This window comes from Micrasema longulum, unplaced genomic scaffold, assembly GCF_059751315.1.
Source record: "Micrasema longulum isolate JH-2025_06_02 unplaced genomic scaffold, ASM5975131v1 h1tg000205l, whole genome shotgun sequence".
NCBI classification, from domain to species: Eukaryota; Metazoa; Arthropoda; class Insecta; order Trichoptera; family Brachycentridae; genus Micrasema; species Micrasema longulum.
The window spans coordinates 340,241-364,071 of NW_028277410.1; the positions used below are offsets into that span (position 1 = coordinate 340,241).

The 23,831-nt window shown below is 33.5% G+C and overlaps 1 protein-coding gene and 1 non-coding gene across 2 annotated transcripts in view; one reads left to right on the forward strand and one right to left on the reverse strand.

Moving 5' to 3' along the window:
- The window catches only part of LOC148283746 (uncharacterized), a 220,882-nt gene that overhangs the window by 180,141 nt on the left and 16,910 nt on the right, over nucleotides 1-23,831 (reverse strand). The gene's annotated exons all lie outside the window — the stretch shown is intronic.
- LOC148283748 (U2 spliceosomal RNA) lies at nucleotides 19,718-19,910 on the forward strand. Its single transcript, XR_015825514.1, has one exon. It is a non-coding gene; the product is annotated as a U2 spliceosomal RNA (small nuclear RNA).

Genomic DNA, 23,831 nt, shown 5'->3' on the forward strand with positions numbered 1-23,831 from the left:
AATCGCATCTCTGTGCTGTGCGGCGCGGCGCGGTATTGCGTTTGCGTCACATTGAAAATAATGTATTGTTTTGCTTCGATTGCTTCCGTTGCCTAGTGAGGATTTAAGTCTGCGCCTGCGCCCGGACTGCGCGTTCAGTACGGCGCTGGAACGGAATTTCGAATTTGCTTCCATCGCGATCGTTCTTTAAATCGATACCCAGCCAGCCAGTAGCAAGTACTTGCCGATCAGTCCGCGCTTGACAGCGCTGGTAAATGGATGTGCCGGAGGCTACGTTGCTTTTTAACATATATTTTTTAAGGTGATAGTAAAATTCCTTCACAATTCATCGCGATTATTAATCAAATTATTATTACATAATTTGTTTATAGTAATCTTAATGTTAGGTATTATGAATGATAATTTATTTATTAAATATGCTATTTTATAAACATTATTTGCCTAAATGTAGGTTCCATGCGTTCTATGAACGGACCGCGCATGATGCATATATATACATACACATGCACATAAATCTATTATTTTTATAGAGATATAATTTATTTATTTTTTAATATTTAGTGCCTTATGCACCACTAGGTACGGATAGGGAAATTATGATGATAATGTTGACTAAGTATTCCGCGGTACGTGCATCAATGGCAGCTGTCAAAACGAACTAGGAGTGCGGCTAGGAGTAGCAAGGGCCACATTCAACTGTATGAAGGCTGTTTGGAAATCTGATATTTGCCTTAATATAACGCATGCATAACACCTATTCTCCTCTACGGATGCGAATCGTGGCACCTATCTGGGTGGTTACGCCCCATTTACTTTGTTGTATTTATTTGCTGCATACTGGGCCCTGATTAGAATGTTGCGTTTCTTACTGTGGGTAGGTACCACATTTTTGTCTCCAGCCCAACATGTTCGATATTCAAAATTACACAAATGCATTTAACAGAAGAACAATTGTTAATATAACCGAACTGTCAGGATTCATGTGCTCAGATAACTTTTTTTCTTCTCACCGCGATCGCGAACCAGTTACTTTATCCACTGTGTCGTGAAATAATTATATTCAAGAAACCATCTCAAGTGCCCATTCTTCATGTTTCCACGATCTGATCTGATCCTGACTGCCGCGAGACAAGTTACAAACAATAAGGTACCAGAACCCCAGTGCAAGGTAGGAATTGTATTCGTTGTATTTAGGGTTCAGTGGCAAAGTAAATAAAGGATAACGCATACCGCAAACCAGCAACTTCGAGCGTGCATCTGCTAACGGGCAAGTAGTGCGATCACTAAAAACATTAAATTTGTTAAAATTTAACGATAGAAGAAAAATTATAGACCTTTTAAATTTATTCAAAATTGTAAATTCAATATGGGATTGCCCTGAACCATTATCTCTCATCAACTTCAGAGTACCTGGAAGAATGACTAGACAGGTGCCACCGTTTTGTAGCAACAATTCACGGACAGTGTATACTTGTAATGCCGTATTAAATAGACTTCATGAACTCGGCAATAGTTATTCCCACGTATTTGATATATTTAGTGTAGGGTAATGTTCCCATAGAACAAACTTTCTGAACTTTTTCAAAGATGGTGAATAGTAATTATATTTATTTATTCATGCATTTCATAATATATACAGTGTTTTGTTCACTTTGCCCAGCTGTATGAAACCGTACCTATGATTTTCTTGTTGTATTACTGTAGAATGTTTTATTATTTGAACTTTCTACTGAATATGCTGTATAATTTTTAGATTAATTTTTTAAATTTAAATCTTGTACAATTTTTAGGTTTAATTTTTTTTATTAATCTTGGGTATAAGGAAATTTATGTTCTAAAAAAAATATAATATAAATATAAAGTCAAATATGTTAGTATTATAAATGTTTGTAAAAGGCAGATTTGCCGTTTATGTTAGTAAAATAAAATCACTAGGGCCCAAAAGAGCAAAATACTAAGTTTTCAGAATAGATGTCTCAGAAGAATCTTAGGTGTGCGGTGGTTAGACTTTGTAAGGAATAAAGTAATAAGAAAACAGACGCAACAAACTCCGCTGACAACTGTTATCAAGCGGAGGCGATACGGTTTGCAGGCCATTTACTGCGGATGCCTCCTGAGAGCCTTAACCACGCTTGCCCACTTTACAAGGCATCAGATTCTCGACGTCCTGGACGTCAGCTACTGACTGTTTTTCAAGAGTTTATTACAGAGCTAAGGGACGCAAACCTGACTTGGGAAGACGCACAGGAGCTGGCAGCCGATAGAAATGCATGAAAGCTCTTAGTGGATACCATATGCTCAAACTAGAGAACGGGCATGGAATGATGACGATGATGATGACATACATAATTTTAAATGAAGCTGAGTTTAGATTTATTTTAGTTTTGAGGTTCGTTTCTTCTTAATTAATTATCACAAGTAATAACAGTCTCTTTGTTTTGTACTTTTATGGCAGTTTTGGGTGGAATTTTTTGTTTTTCTTTTCAAATTAAGTAAGTTGTTTATTGTCTTTTCAGTAAGGCGACAAAACGTTTCGTTGACACGAAAGCACTTCATTATGCAAATTGAATGACTTGATTTCTCGTCGTGGCTGTTAATTTGTCAAAATAATTCTATTTAAATAGCGCCCATGGGATCATCTTGTTAACATCTGTCATTAATTTCAATGATTAAAACAATTCTAAAATTAAATTATTATTTCAGTCAGCGCCACCCGGCGTATCTTTCGCACGATTAATGCGAAAGGTCCATTTTTTGCGATTTCTTCTGGTGCTCTCTTTCATTTGGTGATAATGTTGGTAAAATAAAGGTTCAAGTCCAAAAGTTCAAAACGTTATTTTAAACGCCCAAAGATGTGTTGACCTTTTCTACTTATTTTCTACTACGCACGTGCGTCCGGTGCGGTGACGCGGCCGAGAGATGGATAGCAATAATTATTAAGGCTGTAGTCTAGTATAGTAAAACGAACGCAAAATTAGGAAATCATACGACTTTGTCATTTAAAATTATTGTTTTTTTTTAATCGCGCAATAATAAAAAAACATAAATAAGATAAAAACAATATTTTTTAAAGGTATTTCTATTAAAAAATATACTTAAAAGTTTTATGTGACTAAAATATAATTACTTTAGGACCGGCAGATTGCACTATTTTAAATTTAGACTAAACTCAGGTCTGGGATCTCAATAAAGACTAAGTATTCAACTTAAATTTCTTGTAATAATTTAAAGTAAATAAATTGAACATGAAAGCCGCCGAAGCCAAATTTTAATTTTTTGATTTTGAAAAGAAATACAAGCATTTTAAATCACATACATTTTTGTGACATTTTCCTTTATTTCTACTTAAAATTATGCCTTCAGTAATACTTTAAAAAAATATATTGAAATACTTTAGTTGAAACCTTTTTTTATAGAACTGTATTCTCTTTTTTTGAAAAAAGAAGATAATTCTGGCTTTAATATTCAATTTAAAACAATATCTTATTGACTTTTTTACGACCTTCATACATGCCCTTACCGAAAACGATTAGTTAGATTAATGACAATTACTTTATCTACTACATACATAGCAGGGGCGAACCGTAAATATAAGCGATTATGCGCAGCTTTCCATTGTATTTGACTAACCATAAAAATGTTTTATTGTAACTTTATTTACAGAAAAACAAATAAATAATTAAAATTTAACACAAATCATTTCCACCGTTTGTATTTTTATCCTAATATAAATAAAGCACGCCCAGCGCCTGCGGTGAGCCAAGAAACTAGTCAATTATTCCAGCTTATTTTTTCATATAAGTAAGTATACTATATTTTGAATGTATTAACCCCAGTGCGGGTTTTTCTCCTAGATTAAACTTGCAGATTACACAAATTATGTGAAGATTCTTGATTTGGAAAACAGTATTTCAAACATTATTTCTTAAGAACGATTTTTCTTTGAGATGGTACTTTTGACATAAGACCATAATTACTTTCATGCGTCATATCGCAGGACATACAGCGCTGCACGCGGCCGTTTCAAGCAATTTTAATTACTAGAACAATTCGGCCAGTTGACATTTCAATTGAATACCTAATATCGACTGAATTCATAGTGGTATTTTTCATTTATTTTTTAATGAATTATGTAATGGATAATATATCTATATAATATAATATATCACGAAGTTACATCGTTTGAGTTAATTTCATGGATGAGGGTTGTTGTATCACACAGAACCACAGAAAAATATCAATTTTTAGTATATATCACTTACATTATATTATGTACCTTCTATGTAGGTACAAAAATATGATATTTTTTTTATAGCTTACCTGTAAATAAAATCACCATTCGCCACTGATACATAGTTAGGTAATAGATTTCTCTGGATCATGTCTAGTCTGCCTAACTAGGTACAACCTGTTTTAAGGCAGACATTTTTATGCAAAATAAACAATAAAATCACTACCTACTATTAATTTGACTATACAGTTGTACAATATTAATTTACACCATTTATTATGTAAGAATGTTTTTGAGTATATTTTCAGTTTTTTTTTTACCTAAACGCGGTAATCATTTTTTTACAAATTTATTAAATTGAATCCGGGTCATAGTTTTGTAATGTTTGGGTAACATATTAAATATTTTGGGGCCCAGAAACCTGAAATTTCTTTGCCCAAATCCAGAGCTTGTGTTAGAACCCATGATCCATCTTCTAGTTAGACTTTTGGTAGTGTGAGAGTGTTCCTTTTGGGATTTTATAGAATAATTCGCTTTCACAAACATTATTATTCTAAAAATATATAATTGCCTTAGATCTTAAGATCTCAAATTCCTCAAATAACTTGACGCTGGGGTACCTGAAGGGCTTTTTAAAAATTATTTTAACAATTGATTTTTGAGCAGATCCGAGAGGTTATAATATTGATTCATTAGTGCCTCCCCATCCTATTATGCCATAAGTTATATTTGAGTTACATAAAATAAAATAAAGTTTAAATTTATTTCAACAGATAGGGAAAACATATTTGAGAAGAAAATATGGAAGTCTGGGCATTTACAGGGCTTATAACCTGTCATTCGCTGGTTAAAGTGGCCACTTTACATACTGTGTAACATTTACCATTCTGCCCATGTTTGAACATCCACATTTCCTCAACTCCTCCATCTGTTGACTTTTGTGAAGTAAAAGAGCTGAAACCTTTATCACGTGGTAACCTACTAGGTTTTCAGGCGTTGCCTAGTAGGTGAATTAGTTCAACCGGATGAATCTCACCCACATGATAAAGGTTTCAGCTCTTTTACTTCACAAAAGTCAACAGATGAAAGAGTTGAAGAAATGTGGATTTTTAAGCATAGACAGAATGGTGATTGTTGAACTGTGTGTAAAGTGGTCACTTAAATCAGCCAATGACTGGTCATAAGCCCTGTAAATGCCTATTCTTCCATATTCCCTTCTCAAAAATGTTTTTTCTCTCTATTGCAAAAAAATTAGATCTAATACAGATACAAGGCTTTGAATAATGACACTTTAATCAATAGTCTTATAACTTTTCTATATAGCTGATTACACAATGTTATATTGTAATGATTAACCTTATATATTCGTACTCTCCCCTTCCTCCCCTGTCCTTTTGACAACCATTTCTTCCACGCAATCAAACATATTTTAACTATAATCATTGCACGTTGGTGTTAGCTTCTAGTAGCATGTGTCCTATCTGCACTTTGGTTTTATTTTTGTGTATTTACGACCGTCTGTGTCTTAGCAGATTACGAGTACAGCTTTGTGTTTGAAATAGAAGCAAAACCCTGGGCGAGTGTTTTTGACTCGATGGCTGCTCTTAAGAAACGCTGAATAACTAAATCGAGTGAAGATATGTCCACCTTGTTTTTTTGTGGTTCACGGGTTCGACTACCGTTATTAAGATCCTGGTCCTGAGTCCTTGGGTCCTGGGCGGACGTGAAATTTTCAAGGGTTGTTTGAACTGTAAAACTTCGTTGTTCCTGGAGCATAAGACTTATGAATGTTTTATTATGTAATTTGAATTATTTAATACGAAAAAAACACGTACGACTTTCGCTCAGAGTAATTTCTCTTTTGTGGCCAGTGTTCAACGTGTTCAACGTCCTGGATAAAAATATAAAGTTCTCCAAAACGAAAGCCATTTTCAGGAAAAGTGTACAAGTTTGGATTTTTTCTAAGGAAAGAGACCATTGCAGGAGACTGCTGCGAGATATTGCATAGATTTATCATACTATTAAGCGTGATGTCGAGATGTTTATGAAAATGTATGTTTATGCAATAATTTTTTCAGTTATTTTTTTTTTTATAAAATGCATGCTTTTAAATTCCAACTCAACACAGGGCCCTCGGCTTCATGGACCTAGGGGTACGTTTGTGTATTTGTATGAATAAATAAATAAATAATTTTTCAAACTTACATCGACATCAACAATATTTTGAGTTTGTCAAAATTTTTGCAGACAAGGACTGGATTCAACTCCCTGGGGAGGTGTTTATATTAACATATTACACCAAAGATGAAAAACATTTAGGAGTAGGTAATATAGAAGTCTAGGCATCTACAGGGCTTATGACCTGTCAATGGCTGGCTGGCCATTCTGTCCATATTTGAACATCTATATTCTTTCAATTCTTTCATCTGTTGATGTTTGTGAAGTTAAAGAGCTGAAACCTTTATTTATGCGGGTGAGATTCATCTTATTAATCACAAACATCAACAGATGAAAGAATTGAAGGAATATAAATGTTTAAATATGGGCAGAATGGTGAATGTTACACAGTGCTTAAAGTGGCCACTTAAACCAGCCATTGACAGGTCATAAGTCCTGTAGATACCTAGACTTCCATATTACCTTCACTTAAATTTTCTTCATCTCTGTTGTAATATGTTATTATATCGACATATTTATTTTACAATTGTAAAATATAAATTATTACGCTATTGACCTGTCTATCAAAGGTAAAATAATTCAGTTTGAAGAGTTGAAATAAAAAAGCCCCGTTCAAAATTGTCTGAAGAGTGACATACTCCGATTGAATTGACTGACAATTATTATAACAAAAATAGACTATCCAGCATAGCCTTTTACTCATTCGATGACAGGTCTCTGTGTATGAAATAATGAAAACCTGTACTAAAGCCTACTGACGAACTGACGCAATATTTTTTCTACAAGCTCCTACGTTTTACCTGTCACAATGCGGAGCGCGCCGTTGGATCGAGTATTTGTGGGAAGCGACCAAATATGGAACACCATTTTGTTTTCTTAATAAAAAAAGAAAACAGTTTTTCAAATTAAAGTGTTTTAATGGTGACTGTGAGTAGTCATACATTTTTGCTGAATTTCCTTTTTTTTATATGAAAAACCTTTATTTAAACAACAAAAAATACATAAAAGGAACAATATGGAAGTTCAGTGTCTTTTTTTTATTTTTTAATTTGTTGATAGAATATTAATAATATTTTCATGTGTCGTATTATAAAAAAAAACAGATATAACTATTTGCAGAGCGACGCTTCTTGTTATTAACCATGAATGCAATAATTTAACTTCATAAATAATCTTTTCTCAATGTATTTAGTTTAATTATTAATTAATACCATCGAAATTGTTAAAAAATCCAAATAAAAAAAGAAAGCCATTTATTATCAGAACAAGGTATAAAGTTTTTTTTTATAAAACAACAAAAAATATATTTATCTTTTAGGTGATCGGGGAAACTTGTTTAAAAATAAAATTGAACCTTACCTATTTTAAAAAATCACCCACAAATGTATTTATTTATTTTTTCATACAAATACATACTTAAAAAAAATAAAAAATACGTATCCTAACTCTATGAGGCCAAGAACCCTGTGTTGAGTTGAGATACCACGTAATGGAAAGTGAAAATATGTCCATTATTAAATAATAGCAAAAATGAATACATGAACATATATTAGTTCGATAAACATCTGGACAACACGCATTATAGTAAATAAATCTATGCAATATCTCGCAACAGTCTCCTGCATCGGTCTCTTCCCTTAGAAAAAATCCAAACTTGCACATCTCTCCTGAAAATGGCTTTTGTTTTGGAGAACTAAATATGTTCATCCAGGACATTGAAAACTCTTGAGGCTACAAAAGACAAATATCTCCAAACGAAAGTCGTACGTGTTTTTAATGTTAAATAATTCAAATTACAGGAAAACCTTGTTCAAGCATTCTGTTGGGATCTCCTCTTGTAACCGCATGATCAGAAATGTGTTAATGACTCTTTTTTTTAAATTGTTTAATGTTCAGTACTTTCATGAATTGAAACAATGTCTCAGATGGGAAAATGGGGGGACGTCAAAGCACATTTCTAAGTATTATTTTTTGTACATTTAATAGGGGGTTCATGATAGACGCCGTGCAATCTCCCCAGCCCACTATACTATAGGTTGCCACTGACTGGAAAAGTGCTTAGACAATAAACATTTGAACTAAGTGTTAAAAAAAGCTGGATCATCAGGCCTTACTTTTACGAACAGGAAAATCGGACTGTGACAGTCAATTTTGAGCAATAGGGCCCCCTGCGGTTTTCCCCATGGCACACACAAAACCTGAAGGATGCAATCCGCACGGTAGTTCACCGTATACCCTTAAAAATGCCCCAGAGAACTGTGACGCTTCAGTGATCTCTTGCAAGATCGTTTAGGCAATGACGGGCAACATTCTTTCCAAAACAACATATGATAAAATTTCCTATATTTGTTATTTATTTTAAATCTTCAAGAACAAAAAATATGTACTTTGGCAGACTTATTGCTAAGACAAATATTTTCTAGACAACCCAAAAACAGACGGGTCAGAATTGAGTTAAAATTTCTCCTAATAAGTTATCGAAAAACGAAAAAACCTAAGTAATAAAAAATAACCACTGTTTTTTAACGGAGAGATAAAGCTTGCACATATAAACTACATTATGTTTTATAACATTAAATGATGAGAAATTTAGGATAAGTTAATGGGTTTGGAAGGAGACAGGAAGAAATACAAGGAAAGAGAAGAAATATTTTTTTTTTTAATACATTAAAAATGAAGGGAGGTTAGGGTTAGAAACATAACCTCCCTTCATAGAAAGAACAGTAATTTTCCTTAGAAGGATACATAGTCATGTTTCAGGCATTTCTTGAAAGTGGCCAGGGAAGGTATATAGTATATACATTTTTTTCAGGGACATGTCTTTCGATGGAATTATTAACCAGCGGACCCTGTTATAATTTTCGTAATATTGAAATACGTATAATTCAAATAAATTTTTATTATAAAACTTAAAAAAATAAAAAACAACAAACATTTAATAATAAGGAATATTTTTGTGTTTTTTTTTAATAATTTTTATTTCCTTTTTTAGTTACTATAAAAAAAATCATATCATTTACAGAATATTTTATTTTTTCTTTCTTATGATACACAAAAATATTATAACTGTCCATTATTTATTAAAGGAGCAAAAATTCATTAACATTTTCTTGTAAACCCACGAACAGGCCATGCCTTTGTGGGATTTTTTGTTTACTATTTTTACCATTAATTAGTATTTAATTGCTATGTATGTAATTATGCTTTATTTTTTTAATACTTTTTATCCCTTATGTTTATTGTAAAAAACAAAAAAAATTGAATAAAATTTTTTTTTAAATAAAATTAAACAATTCTATTACTTAATACTTAAATTATTTTCATTTAAACTCGTTTATTCCCATAATTATGTAAAATCATGATTGATATCCCATCCCTGCTTGCGCTTACAAATAACATATTTAATTCATTTTATTTATTTATACATACGCCCAATGGGCATTTTAAGGACATATTTATACATAGAATATTATTATAAAGAAAAGTAGAAAGACACAATGGTATATAGTAGACTTTGTGGAAGTGGAAGCGGGAAAGAGGTGTTTATAATTGAATTTGATTCAGTGATCGTTTGAAAGAAGACAACTTGTTATCGAAGAAATCAAGACTGGTATGTTTGTTGGCACTTCGAAGAATTCTGGGCATAGAGCAATGAAAACCATCGTTAGTTCTATGGTTATCGGTATGAAAGAGTAAGTTTTGTCTGAGGTTTCTAGTTGGGATATTCAATTTTATTGAGCTCAGTAGTTCAGGCGCATTAAAAAGTGAGTTGAGAATTTTAAACAAGACTAGAAGGTCGGATTTATTTCGACGGTCTTGAAGAGAAGATATATTTAAGCTAGTATATTTTTGTGTATTCTTGGTAACAAAAGTCCACGATGTATGCAAGAAAAGCGATTTGCTTATGAATGTTGATAAATCAAAAGTGATGGTTTTTGAAAGGGATGAAAATATAACTAAATGTGAGATCAGTGTGAACGGAGATATTCTGAATCAGGTAGAAGAATTTGTGTACCTGGGAATTATGTTTACTAGGGACGGAAAGGCCAAGGAAATATTGAAAGGAGGGTGAGTGTCGTGAACAGGGTAAACGGTGCACTAAAATCTACTTTGGCAAACAAATGTTTATCGCAGGAGGCTAAACTAGCAGTTCACAACGGAGTTCTAGTGCCAACTCTAATGTGTGGGAGCGAAGTATGGAATTGGAAAAATGATGATGAAAGTAGGTTGAATGCTGTTGAAATGCGATCCCTCAGGTGAATGTGTGGTAAAACGATGTATGATAGGTGCACAAATGTCGAGATCCGTGAAGTCTGTAAGGCTGAGACATGCATTATCGACAGAATCAAGAAAGGGGTGCTGCGTTGGTTTGGACATGTAGAGCGAATGGACAGCGAAAGAACGGCTAAAAGGATCTACGATGCAAATGTTGATAGATGCAGAAAACGAGGAAGACTGATAAAGACATGGCCGATCAAGTCCATCATATACTTGAAGATGGACATGTCAACAGTAGGAATAATCGGCGTGCGTGCATGAGAAGATGAATGAATGTAGAGGAAGCGAAGTCTGTATGCCAAGATAGAGTGTTATGGCGTTCTATCCTCTCTGCCTACCCCTACGGGGAAACGGCGTGATGGTTTGTTTGTTTGTTTAATTTATATAAATTTATTTAGTCTCCCACCAGTCACAAAGAAACCCGATCACTGGTAAAAATTATAAATAAAAGTGAAATAAAGCTATTTGCGTATTTTTATTATTACATTTTTTTTTTGCTGTTACCCTTTTATTTATCCACCTACAAAACTGGGGAGGCAGCAACGCCACATCTTATATGTTCCGTTTTGAAATTTACCAGCAATGAGCTTGCTGTCAAATAGTATGTGGAAAGATAAATGCTATGATCACTTTCTTGATTTATGGAAAAATTCATAAGACACGTCAACCCCCTTGGTGCCAAAGCTCATATTATTTACACGGCCTGAATATCGCATTAACTTTCTCATTAACTAAAATCATCTTCATTAACAAATTACACCAGAGATGAAGAACAATTAAGAGAAGGTAATATAGAAGTCTAGGCATCTACAAGGCTTATGACCTTTTATTAGCTGGTTTAAATGGCCACTTTTCACACTTATTACCTTATATTTGGATCATTTATATAGCGCCGTTTTTGTGAAAATCACCTCAAGGGCGCTGTACAATAAATAAATATCCCACTACGTCTTGCAGCTACAGAGCGAATGGACGGTTGGGATTCTGGTTCGTCGTCTCCAATTATGATATACAGGAGCTAGATTACAGCACGTCTTGCAGCTACAGAGCGCATAGACAATAAGAAATCTAGCCCCCATTTACATTTTTTTTTTATTTGACAATAAAGTTCAGAGATTTAGTAATATTTAAAAATAAAAATTTAAAAAAACTAATTCATAAAAATAGAAGTTAGATTACAACAAGTCTTGCAGCTACTGAGCGCATGGACGGTTGGAATTCTAGACCTCATTCACTAAATTTGGATATTTGATAGTTGATAACATTTACCTATTGAAGCTAGATTACTAATCGTCTTGCAGCTACACAGTGCATGGACGAGTGAAATTCTGGCAACATAAAATTATCAATAAATTTACAAAAACAAACATTGAGCATAAAAGTAAATTTGGTAAGTGTTCGTGCTAAAAAGTAAACAATTAAAAACTTAACAGATAAAGCATTTCAACACTATGAATAACATAACAGATAAAAATATCCGAAGGGTAGCTTTCACAGATTTTGGGTAGTCACTAGTCACTGTCGCAGTGTCGCAAAAGTGCAAACACATGTTGTTTGCTAAATTTCTAAAAGATGGTCCGGTCCACGTGTAGTTGCCATTCACCATTCTGCCCATATTTCAACATCTATATTCCTTCAATTCTTTCATCTGTTCATGTTTGTGAAGTTAAAGAGCTGAAACCTTTATTTATGCGAGTGAGATTCATCTAATTGAATTATTTCACCTACATACTCGGCAAAGCCTGAAATTTGTAATTTTTCAATTTCCATACTTCTTCATGGACCAGGTGGATTTATCAACAATATTTTGAGTTTGTCCAAGTTTTTATAGACAAGGATTGGATTCAACTCCCCGGGGAGCTGTTAACATTAACATATTACAACAGAGATGAAGAACATTTTAAAGAAGATAATATAGATGTCTAGGCATCTACAAGGCCTATGACCTGTCTTAATTACTATAAATTATTATAAATTATAAATAAATTATTATAAATTATTATAAATTATAAATAAATTATTATAAGTTATTATAAATTATAAATAAATTATTATAAGTTATTATAATTTATAAATAAATTATTATAAATTATTATAAAAATAAATTATTTAAAAAAAACAAACGACAAATATAGTACGGAATGTACTGATTATTTTGTAAATTGATAAAAAATATTCAAATACGTAAAGTTATTTCAAGATCAATACGTCTATTGCGACATGTTTATTTTCCGTGTGGATGTCAAGGAAAAACTTCACCGAATCGCTGTGATTTTATTTTCCAAATTTACGCACATCTATTGACAGTTTGAACAAATTGAATTTATCATCGGAAATTGATCGGAAAGGTGTGTATCGTGAAAGGAAAAGATATGCCGGTTACACATTTACCCGCTACGTTATATCTCCTGTTACATCCCTGAGTGCTCGTGGACTCCATTTTGAATGGTAAGTGATCCAAGATGGCGGATGTGGGCGGGAAATTAAACGAACGCTGACGGATTTATTCAGCTTTTGAAACAAACATATCTCGATTTTAACGGAAATGAAAAACAAGTCAAATACCGCTGAACATTAGCACTTGATACTGAAATAATAGGTTTGTTTTAACCTTAATCATTGTAAAATAATGTACGTTTGTAATTTATTTACAGTGATATTAGACTATAATATAAAGGTTAGTAAATATGGGTACTTATATTTGTAGGGTTCATAGTCCATAATCGATGACACACACGTGCTAAAACGTTCCACCTGAAATAGTGTGGTGACTGAAGAAAGCAATGTCATAATTTTCTATAGAATCCAATATCACGTATAATGCAACTCAAACAGTATTGCACATTAAATCGGGGGCATCGTTCTGCAGTACATTCACATCGTCCCTAACATGATGAAATGAACTACAAAGGAACATCACCTATAAAGAGACTACAGGGCGTGGTTATGCCAGTCAGTCAAAATAATACGTTCAGTTCAGTCAGTCAGCCCAACAAATTCAGTTCAGGCATTCAGCCAACAAGTTCATTCAGTCAGTCCAGCTCAACGAAGTCACACAGTTTCAGCATTTAGTTCAAGTGCAGTCTCTTCAACCCACCATCGCCGCTCCGCTCGTGCTACACAACCAAGTGCTGTATCTTGTAACCTCGTGTCTTCTCTGTCAATCTCTAACTGGGGTAGGAGCTCCAACCACCCCCTAAAAACCTAATTCTTACATATCTTTAACGGGCGGACATACTCACATAGGCACTGTCTGTGACAATGCGCGCAAAATGTTGGTATTTGTTCTCCGAACAGCTAAGGTGTTCTTGAATACTCGTGTTCTAAGGCTTCTTTATAACTCATTGGTGCGAAGCAGACTTGAGTGTGGATCTCTGATCTGGGCACCCCACGAATTGAAGTACTCTCTTATGCTGGAGATAGTTCAGAAGAAATTTCTGAGGTATCTTTACTTAAGGGAGTGCGGATATTATCCGTGGTTGTGCCCGTCTGACTTCATAATGGGAATGCTTGGTTACAATAGTTTGGAAAAAAGAAGAAATGCATACTTGCTTATGTATTTTTTCCGATTGATCCGTGGTATTACGATCAACATAGGTGTAATGGAGAGTATTTTTCTTTATGTTCCTATTTTTATTTTTTTTATTTTTAAATCGTATAACACAAAGTATTTTACAAGTATAATACGTTGAATTACATTCCCAGGAGTTACAATAACTCAATTCAGGACGTAAATAGTATTAGCATTTAGAAAATAACACATATTGAGAACAACAAAGAAAATATCAAGTTTAGCACCTTTATAACTAAATATACAATAACAATATATACGCCTTAAACCTTTTCTTACACAAGTAGAATAAATATATATAAAAAACGCAAAAAACGTGTTTACACGGCTCCGGGATACAAGGCACAAAAAAAGGAGTGAGGCCCTGTATATATGCGAACATTGCAATGCGCAATCCGGCCCTCCATAAAGGCCAATTTTGGCAAAACTATCATACAAAAATGACTTATTCAATTATTTCAAATAAATCTGAGAAGTTTCAATTGATTTAACTTAGTATTTTCATAATTATGACACTTTAAAGAAACCCTTCACAAAGCATGAAATTTCACAAAAATGGGCCGGGCAAAGGGTAAATTATATGTGTATTCGGCCGGTACTCAAAGTGTTAAAACCGTATTATTGTATATATGACTATAGATTTTAATAAATAAAAAATATTTAAAAAATCAAAAAAAAAAATCCTTCCATATTATAGCATGTTTTTTTTTTATTCTCTGTATATTTTGTTTATTATATTTTTTAAACACATTTTACTATTAATATCACAAATAAATACATTAAAAAAATAAATAAAAATCGAAAAAAAAATCTTTCCAAATTATAGCATGTTTTTCTTAAGAGGCGTGTGAAATTAATTTCAATCAATTAATCAAATGGAATTATATTTTATCATCGCAAAACAAACGTGTCTATGCAAACCAAATATGGATTATGGTAATAAGGTAGTCAATGTTAGTTATAAACTGACGTGTTACCATGCATATTAGGTACACATTTCCTATGCAAGATTAAACCCACATAGAAGATCGTATAAGACACAATCTATCTTCATTATTTGCTAGAGGAATAGTAAAGGATTAATTGATAACAAATTAGCATAGAAAGGAATAAAACCACAGAACTTAATTTGTTTTGAAAAATATTCACTAATTGTTATTATTATGCTACATAAAATACTGTATTTGAATACTGTAGCATTATCGACAAAATTAAGAAAGGTCTTTTGCGATGGTTCGGTCATGTGGAGCGAATGAATGATGAAAGATCGGCTAAAAAGATTTATGATGCGAATGTATCTGGTTGTAGAAGTCGAGGAAGGCCGAGAAAGACATGGCATGATCAAGTACAACAAATTCTTGAAAGTGGTCATGTGAAAAGTCAGAATAATCGACGTGCGTGCATGAGAAGATGTATGAATGTGAAGGAAGCAAAGGAAGTGTGCCAGGACAGAGTGGTGTGGCGTTCTATCCTCTCTGCCTACCCCTCTGGGGAAATGGCGTGATGGTTAGTTAGTTAGTTAGTTAAAATACTGTTTATGCAGAGTCCTCTTCACTAGGGGAACCAGTTGTAAAAAGGACTGTACAGCGTTCTACATTTTTTTATTTTGAATCTTGAAGTAGGGCACACATAAACATATTCTTATGTGTGCTCTAACCATAACTGTCGTCCTCGTGGTGTAAAGGTCAGCGCGTTTGCCTACCACGCAAGAGGTCTCGGGTTCGATTCCCGGCATGGTTGATATGAAAAATTTATTGAAAGGGGTGTTTTCGCACTAGAATATTTCATAGTCCCTTGACTGGTTAAGCGTAATACTGATTATCTTAACATATTACAACAGGGATGAAGAACATTTAAGATAAGGTAATATAGAAGTTTAAGCATCTACAGGGCTTATGACATGTCAATGGCTGATTTAAGTGGCCACTTTACACACTGTGTAACATTCACAATTCTGCCCATATTTGAACATCTATAGTCCCTCAATTCTTTCAGCTGTTGATGTTTGTGAAGTTAAAGAGCTGAAACCATTTTTTATGCGGGTGAGATTCATCTAATTAAATTATTTCACCTACATACTAGGCAACGCCTGAAAATGTTATTTTTTCAATTTCTATACTTCTTCATGAACCAGGTGGATTTTACCTCATCTTAAATGTTCTTCATCTCTGTTGTAATATGTTAATATAAACAGCTTCCCAGGGAGTTGAATCCAGTCCTTGTCTACAAAAATTTGGACAAACTCAAAATATTGTTGATTATCTTACTTTCATGTAACAAAAATGACCAAGATGCACTGCAATTGGTATTCCAATGCAGTTCCCTATCCACCATCAGGCGGGAAGAGGGGATTATGATTATGTTGGGTCGGGTTAATTAATTAATGCAATCGGGTTGTTTCCCCGTGGCTAGTGTTGCGGATTCACGAACCAGAGGTCCGAGGTTCGAACTCCACTCTACCCCAACTTGATTTTCATTTTCTAGTAGTGAGTTATTTACAACTCGTTGAAAATGGCCATCAAAATTAAAATATTTGGTTAAATTATAAGAACGCAAATATTTATCTAATTATTAAGATACGCTGCGATTGGTGTACCAATGCAGTGCCCTAAGCACAATAAGTGATGAAAGGGGATAATGATGAATAATAACAATGTACATATATTTCATTTATAAGTTGTTTTACACATATTTCTTAACTTTCAATTTGAATTTTAAAATATAGTTTTTTCCCATACAATATTTTTACTGTCGTATACATAAAAGTAATTTGATAAAATGTAATTTTCAAATCTATCCTTACACCCAAAAAATAATAAGATAATTATTTAATTTACAAATAATAATAATAATAATTATATTTATAATAATAATTATTATAATTATTATTTTTAATATTTTTTAGGTAATGCTTTTTTCATTTAGGCATCTCACTTCGTTCTATGACCTAAGCTCCAATTTACCCCAAATCTTATAACGGCAATATTAGCCAACTTAAGCCGAGTCAAAAGTTAATGAATTAATTTGAAATTAGATCCGTACTTAACCCTTAAAGCCAGGCTGGCTGATTTCATTGACTTTAAAACCCCTAACAATCTACAACAAAGGCCCGTGTTACTCTAACGCGAGTTAGTCGACTTTATAAATATTAATTTATTTATACCGGTTATTATATTTTTTAAATTTTAAAATATTTTCTGGTGTGGCCTAGTAGGTGAAATAATTCAATCTGGCCGTGTTCTCCGTGTCCGGGTGGATAAATAATACAATTCTACAAACAAACAAACAACAAACCATCTCGCCGTTTCTCCGTAAGGGTAGGCAGAGAGGATCGAACGCCACATCTTTGCATACAGACCTCACTTCCTCTACATTCATACATCTTCTCATACATGGTGTACTTGTTGGATTTGGTCGTGGCATGTCTTTCTCGGTCTTCCTCTCTGCATTCATCAACATTCACATCATAAATATTTTTAGCCGTTCTTTCGCCGTCCATTCGCTCTGCATGCCCAAACCAACGCAGAGCTGCTTTCTTGATTTTGTCGATAATGCTTATTTCAGCCTTACATAATGTACGGATCTCAACATTTGTGCATCTACCGTTCATAGTTTTACCATGAATTCGCCTGAGAGATTGCATTTCGACAGCATTCACCCTACTTTCATCCCTGCTTTTCCAAGTCCATACTTCGCTCCCATTCATCAGGGTCGGGACCAGGACTCTATTGAGAACTGCTAATTTTGCCTCTTGCGACAAACATTTGTTTGCCAAGGTTGACGTAAGTGCACCGTTCACTCTGTTCCCGGCACTCACCCTTCTTGCAATATCTTTCTCAGACATTCCATCCCTAGTAAACATACTTCCCAGATACACAAATTCCTCTTTTTGTTTTAGTATAACTCCATTCACAGTGATTTTACATTTAGTCATATTTTAATTTCTTTCGAAAACTATCACATTCAATTTATCGACATTCATCAGAAAATCGCTTCCCTTGCATATATCGTAGACCTTTGTTACCAAGAATTGCAGTTCCTCTTTTTTAGTAGCAAGAAGCATGGCATCATCAGCATACAAAAGACAATTGTCATTTAAATCACCCACTTTTGCTCCCATTATTATGCCTTTCAGTTTTTTCATGCAGTTATCGATATACACGTTGAACAGCCATGGCGACATCACACATCCCTGTTTGACTTCTTTATGAATGTCAAACCACGATGTGTATGATCCATTTACCCTAACACATGCTGTGCTGTCTGTATACAGAGAAGCTACAGATTATCTTTATTGTTTATTTTTTTGATCTAAGTATCTTAAGTATAATAAATTGCATAGTCATAATATAGTACAATGTATAAAACAAACGTGTAATATAAAAATATGTATTATTCTTGAATTATTTCATTCCACCTTAGCGCCTACTTATTATCAAATAATGTTGCTCATTGTTGATGTAAGTACTACCTACTTTTTTTTGTATTTTTTTTTACTTCTCTCTTTTCCCTCTCTTTGGTTACTCCTATGCAAAAAATATCAATCGGCCTGTTTGCGAATCGAAATGCTTTGTTGAGACGTGAAGGCAACGCAAACAAACACACTTTCACATTTATAATATTAGTATGGATGGATATGCATTGTTGGTAGGTCAATGGCGTTAGGTACTAATATTTATCTATTTTTTTTTAAAAAGTTTTATTCATTTTAACAAAGAGGTAACATACATAATTGTATTTTCGTTCCCGCAAAGCCGAAGCTTGTCTGCGGGTTACATTACATTTTTTTTTAAATTTATAAGTAAGTACATAGTTTAATAATAATTAAAGAATAAAATATATTTATACACTTAAGTTTCACTTGCTGTTTAATAATTTTTTTACTATTTTTTTTAATGAAATTTGGATTTTTTTCTTCACGATTTTTGGCTGGTATTGAATTGTACAGTTTTGGTACTACACTACCCATTGTTCTGTCACCATAGTAGTTTTTCTGTCGTGGTACCATCAGCTGCTGTGCCGATATTTGTCGGGTCATGATCTGGTGGTTTATTTTGGATTTAAAATTGCAATCGAGGAAATGATCTGTCATTATCTTATACTGACACTGTTTGTTAATTGGCAAAACGTTAACAAAATCAAATAATATTTTATTGTTGACTTTTGCCTCATTCTTTATTTTTACAGGTACGATAATTTTATATATCTAATATTTTGTGAATACAAACGGCCCCTTAAATATCTTTAAACTGTAGCTAACTTCGCAGTTGATAATCAAATAATAATGGTTTATGTTCGTATGTGTGACTAATAAGCCGGTTGCGTGTTATTACTCTAAGGTTAAAATGGTATCAAGCTTTTTTACGGACGATAACATAGGTGGCGCTACTATCGTTCGCGGCGCGCTCGTGAAATGCGCTTGCCGGTTAACATATAGTTGAGGGCTTCATTGAGCAAGTATCGCTTCTCGGCCTGTTGGCTAAGATCAAAGTGTAGTATCTGTTCTTATCAGCTTAATATCTGATAGTTCCCGCAATGCGGGACCAGTATATTAAACTGATTTTTGGAATGTGACGGGATGTTCGGGGCTTGCTCCACTCCTGTCGCGGGTTGGCCCGGCATTGCAGTGCCGCCGGGATCGGCCCATTTAAAATTTGAAATCGAAAGGAGATTATTCCCATTGTCGACAATGGGTTGTTGCTATAATTGCAGTGGTCGTTAAAGGGGAGTAACACCGCCTACTAGTTGCACACTACCTTTGCTTTTGAGTATCAGACTTCTTCATATGTATTCGATACTCCTCTGCCAGCCTGAGATTAATTAAAACATTTTTGTATTTTCAACCTTCTCAACGTTTTTTTTAGATTATTTTATATATTAGTTGAAATATACACAATAATACTGTTATAATATAAATCTTTGTATGTATAATTCTTCTGTACCAATTTACGTGCGGTTTTAGGTGAAATGTAGATCTTTGCGCTGCGCATGTTTGTAGATATTAAAACATTCAATATAATCAGTAAAAAAAAAGGTAAGAAGCATAAATCTTTTTGTCATCGACCTACCACGGTTGCATTCGACGATAATGCATTTACAAAAAAATTGAAGGATGTTGTTATTTTGTGTTTAAAAATTTTGTTTTTGAATGTTTGCAAACAAAATTAGCTTTTATGGACCCTAATCAGTTTTTTTCCTTACATTACTTATAATTTCTTCTCATTTTTTTATTTTTTAAGCCATTTAGCTCTTTAACTTCACAAACATCATCCGATGAAAGAATTGAAGGAATATAGATGTTAAATATGGCAGAATGGTGAATGTCACACAGTGTGTAAATTGGCCACTTAACCAGCCAATGACAGGTCATAAGCCCTGTAGATGCCTAAACGTCTATATTACCTTCTCCAAATTGTTCTGTATCTCAATTGTAATATGTTAATATTAACAGCTCTCAGGGGAATTGAATCCAGTCCTTGTCTACAAAAATTTGGACAAACTCAAAATACTGTTATTAATTTATGCTTTTTCCGATTTTTTTTGTACTTCTAGATTTTCTAAGTTATTCATTATTTGGCCGTTCCCTGTTATAGAATTAAAGAGTCTGATTTCATATGAATCAAAATAATGGTTTGATTCCATTATGTGATTGGCGAATTCTGAGAAGGTTTAGGCCAAACAAAGTGTTTTACTTATTATATATTTATTTATTTATTGACGGACTTATACAATCCATTCCAACAATGGCTTACACATTTTCTTATAATAAATACAGTTAAAGTTCCCGTCACTTATCCTCTCCAAACTAACACTTAAACATATTTTAATTTATTGCAACAGAGAGGGAAAAGATTTTTGAGAAGGTTATATGCAAGTCTAGGCATTAACAGGGCTTATGAGTTGTCATCGGCTGGTTTAAGTGGACACTTTACACACTGTGTAACATTCACCATTCTGTCTTTGTTTTTTTTTTTTTTTTTATTTAACACTTTATATTCATATAAGGGCGAGCATATTGCATGAAGGCAATTTCTTCCTACCTACCCAAACCGTTCAGTTTGAGAAAATTGCAAATACATGGACATATTTAATCTTACAATTTTATACAAAAATTAAAAAACAAAGATTAACAAAATAAAATAATATATAAAAAATAACACTATACTATGAAGAGAGGAGAGGGGATGGGAAGGAAAAAAGAAGGATAAAGGAACAATTTAAATATTTAGATAGTGGCATTTCAATCTTGACTTTAATGTAAATAAAGAAGGGGTGTCTCTAACATTAGTGGGTAGATTATTTCATAATCGAGCGAATACTACTGTGAAAGAGGAGGCAAGAAAATTAGAGAGATGACAGGGTATTAAAAGAGTTCTCTCGTTACTAGAACGAAGAGATAGTCCATGTTGTGCCTCTATGTTAAAATTAAGATTTCAAGTAAATAATGCTAAAAATAAATTCTTATATATTTATATTTTCACACCGTAGTCACCCTATCACATTTGGAAAGGTTACGCAACGACTACTATACCTACAAATGAAATTACTACCTACTACCATCACGCCATTTCTCCGTAGGGGTAGGCAGAGATAATGGACCGCCACACACGACACGTCTATCCTGGCATACATTCCTAGCTTCATCCACATTCATACGTCTTGTCATATATGCCCTTCAATTATGTCTGCTTTTGACATGACCAGACTTAAGATTTTGGTTTATCTGATCATGCAACGTCTTCCTTAGTCGTCTTCGTCTTACGTTACCGTTCATTTTCGCCATATATACTTGTTTTACCATTATTTCGTCGTCCATTCGTTCTACGTGACCAAACCATCTTTGAGACCCTTTCTTAATCTTATCAACCAAAAAAATTAAATAAAATTCAACTGAATACAATGAATGCAAGGACAATATATATATATATATATATACATATATAATCATGTTATTCCACAAAGTTAATGCCGATTCAACCAATAGTAGAACCTATGCATGTTACGTACGTGTGGATGGTTATTTTGATATTCCGCAACTCGGAGGGAAATTGGCAATCTGGCCCCGACTAGAAAAAGGTTTCCCTTGCCTGCACTAAAACAATGGTTGTTTAGCAGTACTTTCTGATGCAAAAAAAAATTTGGACTGAAAGCTAACGTAATGTAAATACAAGGGACGTGCAGTGAGATTTTCGATCAGGGAAGCAATCACTTGGTACTGGATACGTAGATAAAAAATGTACCTTCTACCAACTCAGTAACTTTAGTTTAGAGCTTGAAAATAAACTAAAAAGAATTTAATGTCATAATTTAAGCATAAAAGACTGGTGTATCAATGTTTGTCGTCTTTAATAACAAATTTTGCATTAAAATCGGTTGACACGATAATATTTTAATATCAAACATGGATATGTAAATGAAAATTAGCGGAGAAATGGAGTCAATGTAAAAAATCTCAAGTCTGCAAAAACGTAGAAATATTTTTTTTTTGTTTTATTCGCAATACATTATTCACTTAACATTTATTTAGATGCAAGTCCCAACTCCATGGAACCAAAGTCCTGTGTTAAGTTGGGACGAATATATATGTATAAAACTATTACAGTCAATATCGCAATATTTACTACATATAACGAAAACATCATTAAAAAATACATGGCAAATCAAATATAAAAAAGATCATGCAATAAAAAAAATAAAAAAACAATTTGCACCACAACAGGCTAGAAAGCCCAATTACAGTGGTGAATTACATCACAGAACACCCAGGCTTGAGGCAAATCACATTAGATTTTTGTGTTCTCACCGGGAATCAAACCCGGAAGCTTCCGTGAGTGAGTCAAGCGTCTTAACCTCTACGCCGTGGAGGCCACCCAACATTAAAAATATATGAAAAAATAAAATAATCAATTAAAATAAATCCAACTCAAATATTTGAAAAACCATCATTGAACCACATTAAACTTATTGACTCCATACAAAAACCACATTGACTCCATAGTTATGTTTAATTTGCTGAATGGCTTAATTGATGTACCATCGTTACTGGAACAAGTGCATTCAATGTTCCGATCCGCCGGTTGCGAAATAATAATGTGCTGTTCCTTGATCAGCACAGCACAAGCTATGGCTTGCATGCACCAATGTCCCGTTTGTGTCGCATCGTAAACTCGACACAAGATTTGGACTCTTTTGGTGTAAGTCTTTCTAGATTTAAACAATCACTAAGATAGACCAGATCTTGTCTTGAGGTAGTAATTATTATTTAAATTTTGTACTAGCTTTATTTTCTTTAACATATTACAACAGAGATGAAGAACATTTAAGAAAAGGTAATATAGAAGTCTAGGCATCTACAGGACTTATGACCTGTCAATGGCTTGTTTAAGTGGCCACTTTACACACTGTGTAAATAGACTTCTATATTACCTTTTCTTAAATGTTCTTCATCTCTGTTGTAATATGTTAATATAAACAGCTCCCCAGAGAGTTGAATCCAGTCCTTGTCTACAAAAATTTGGACAAACTCAAAATATTGTTATTTTCTTTAGTTGTGTTTTACTTCAATTGTACCTG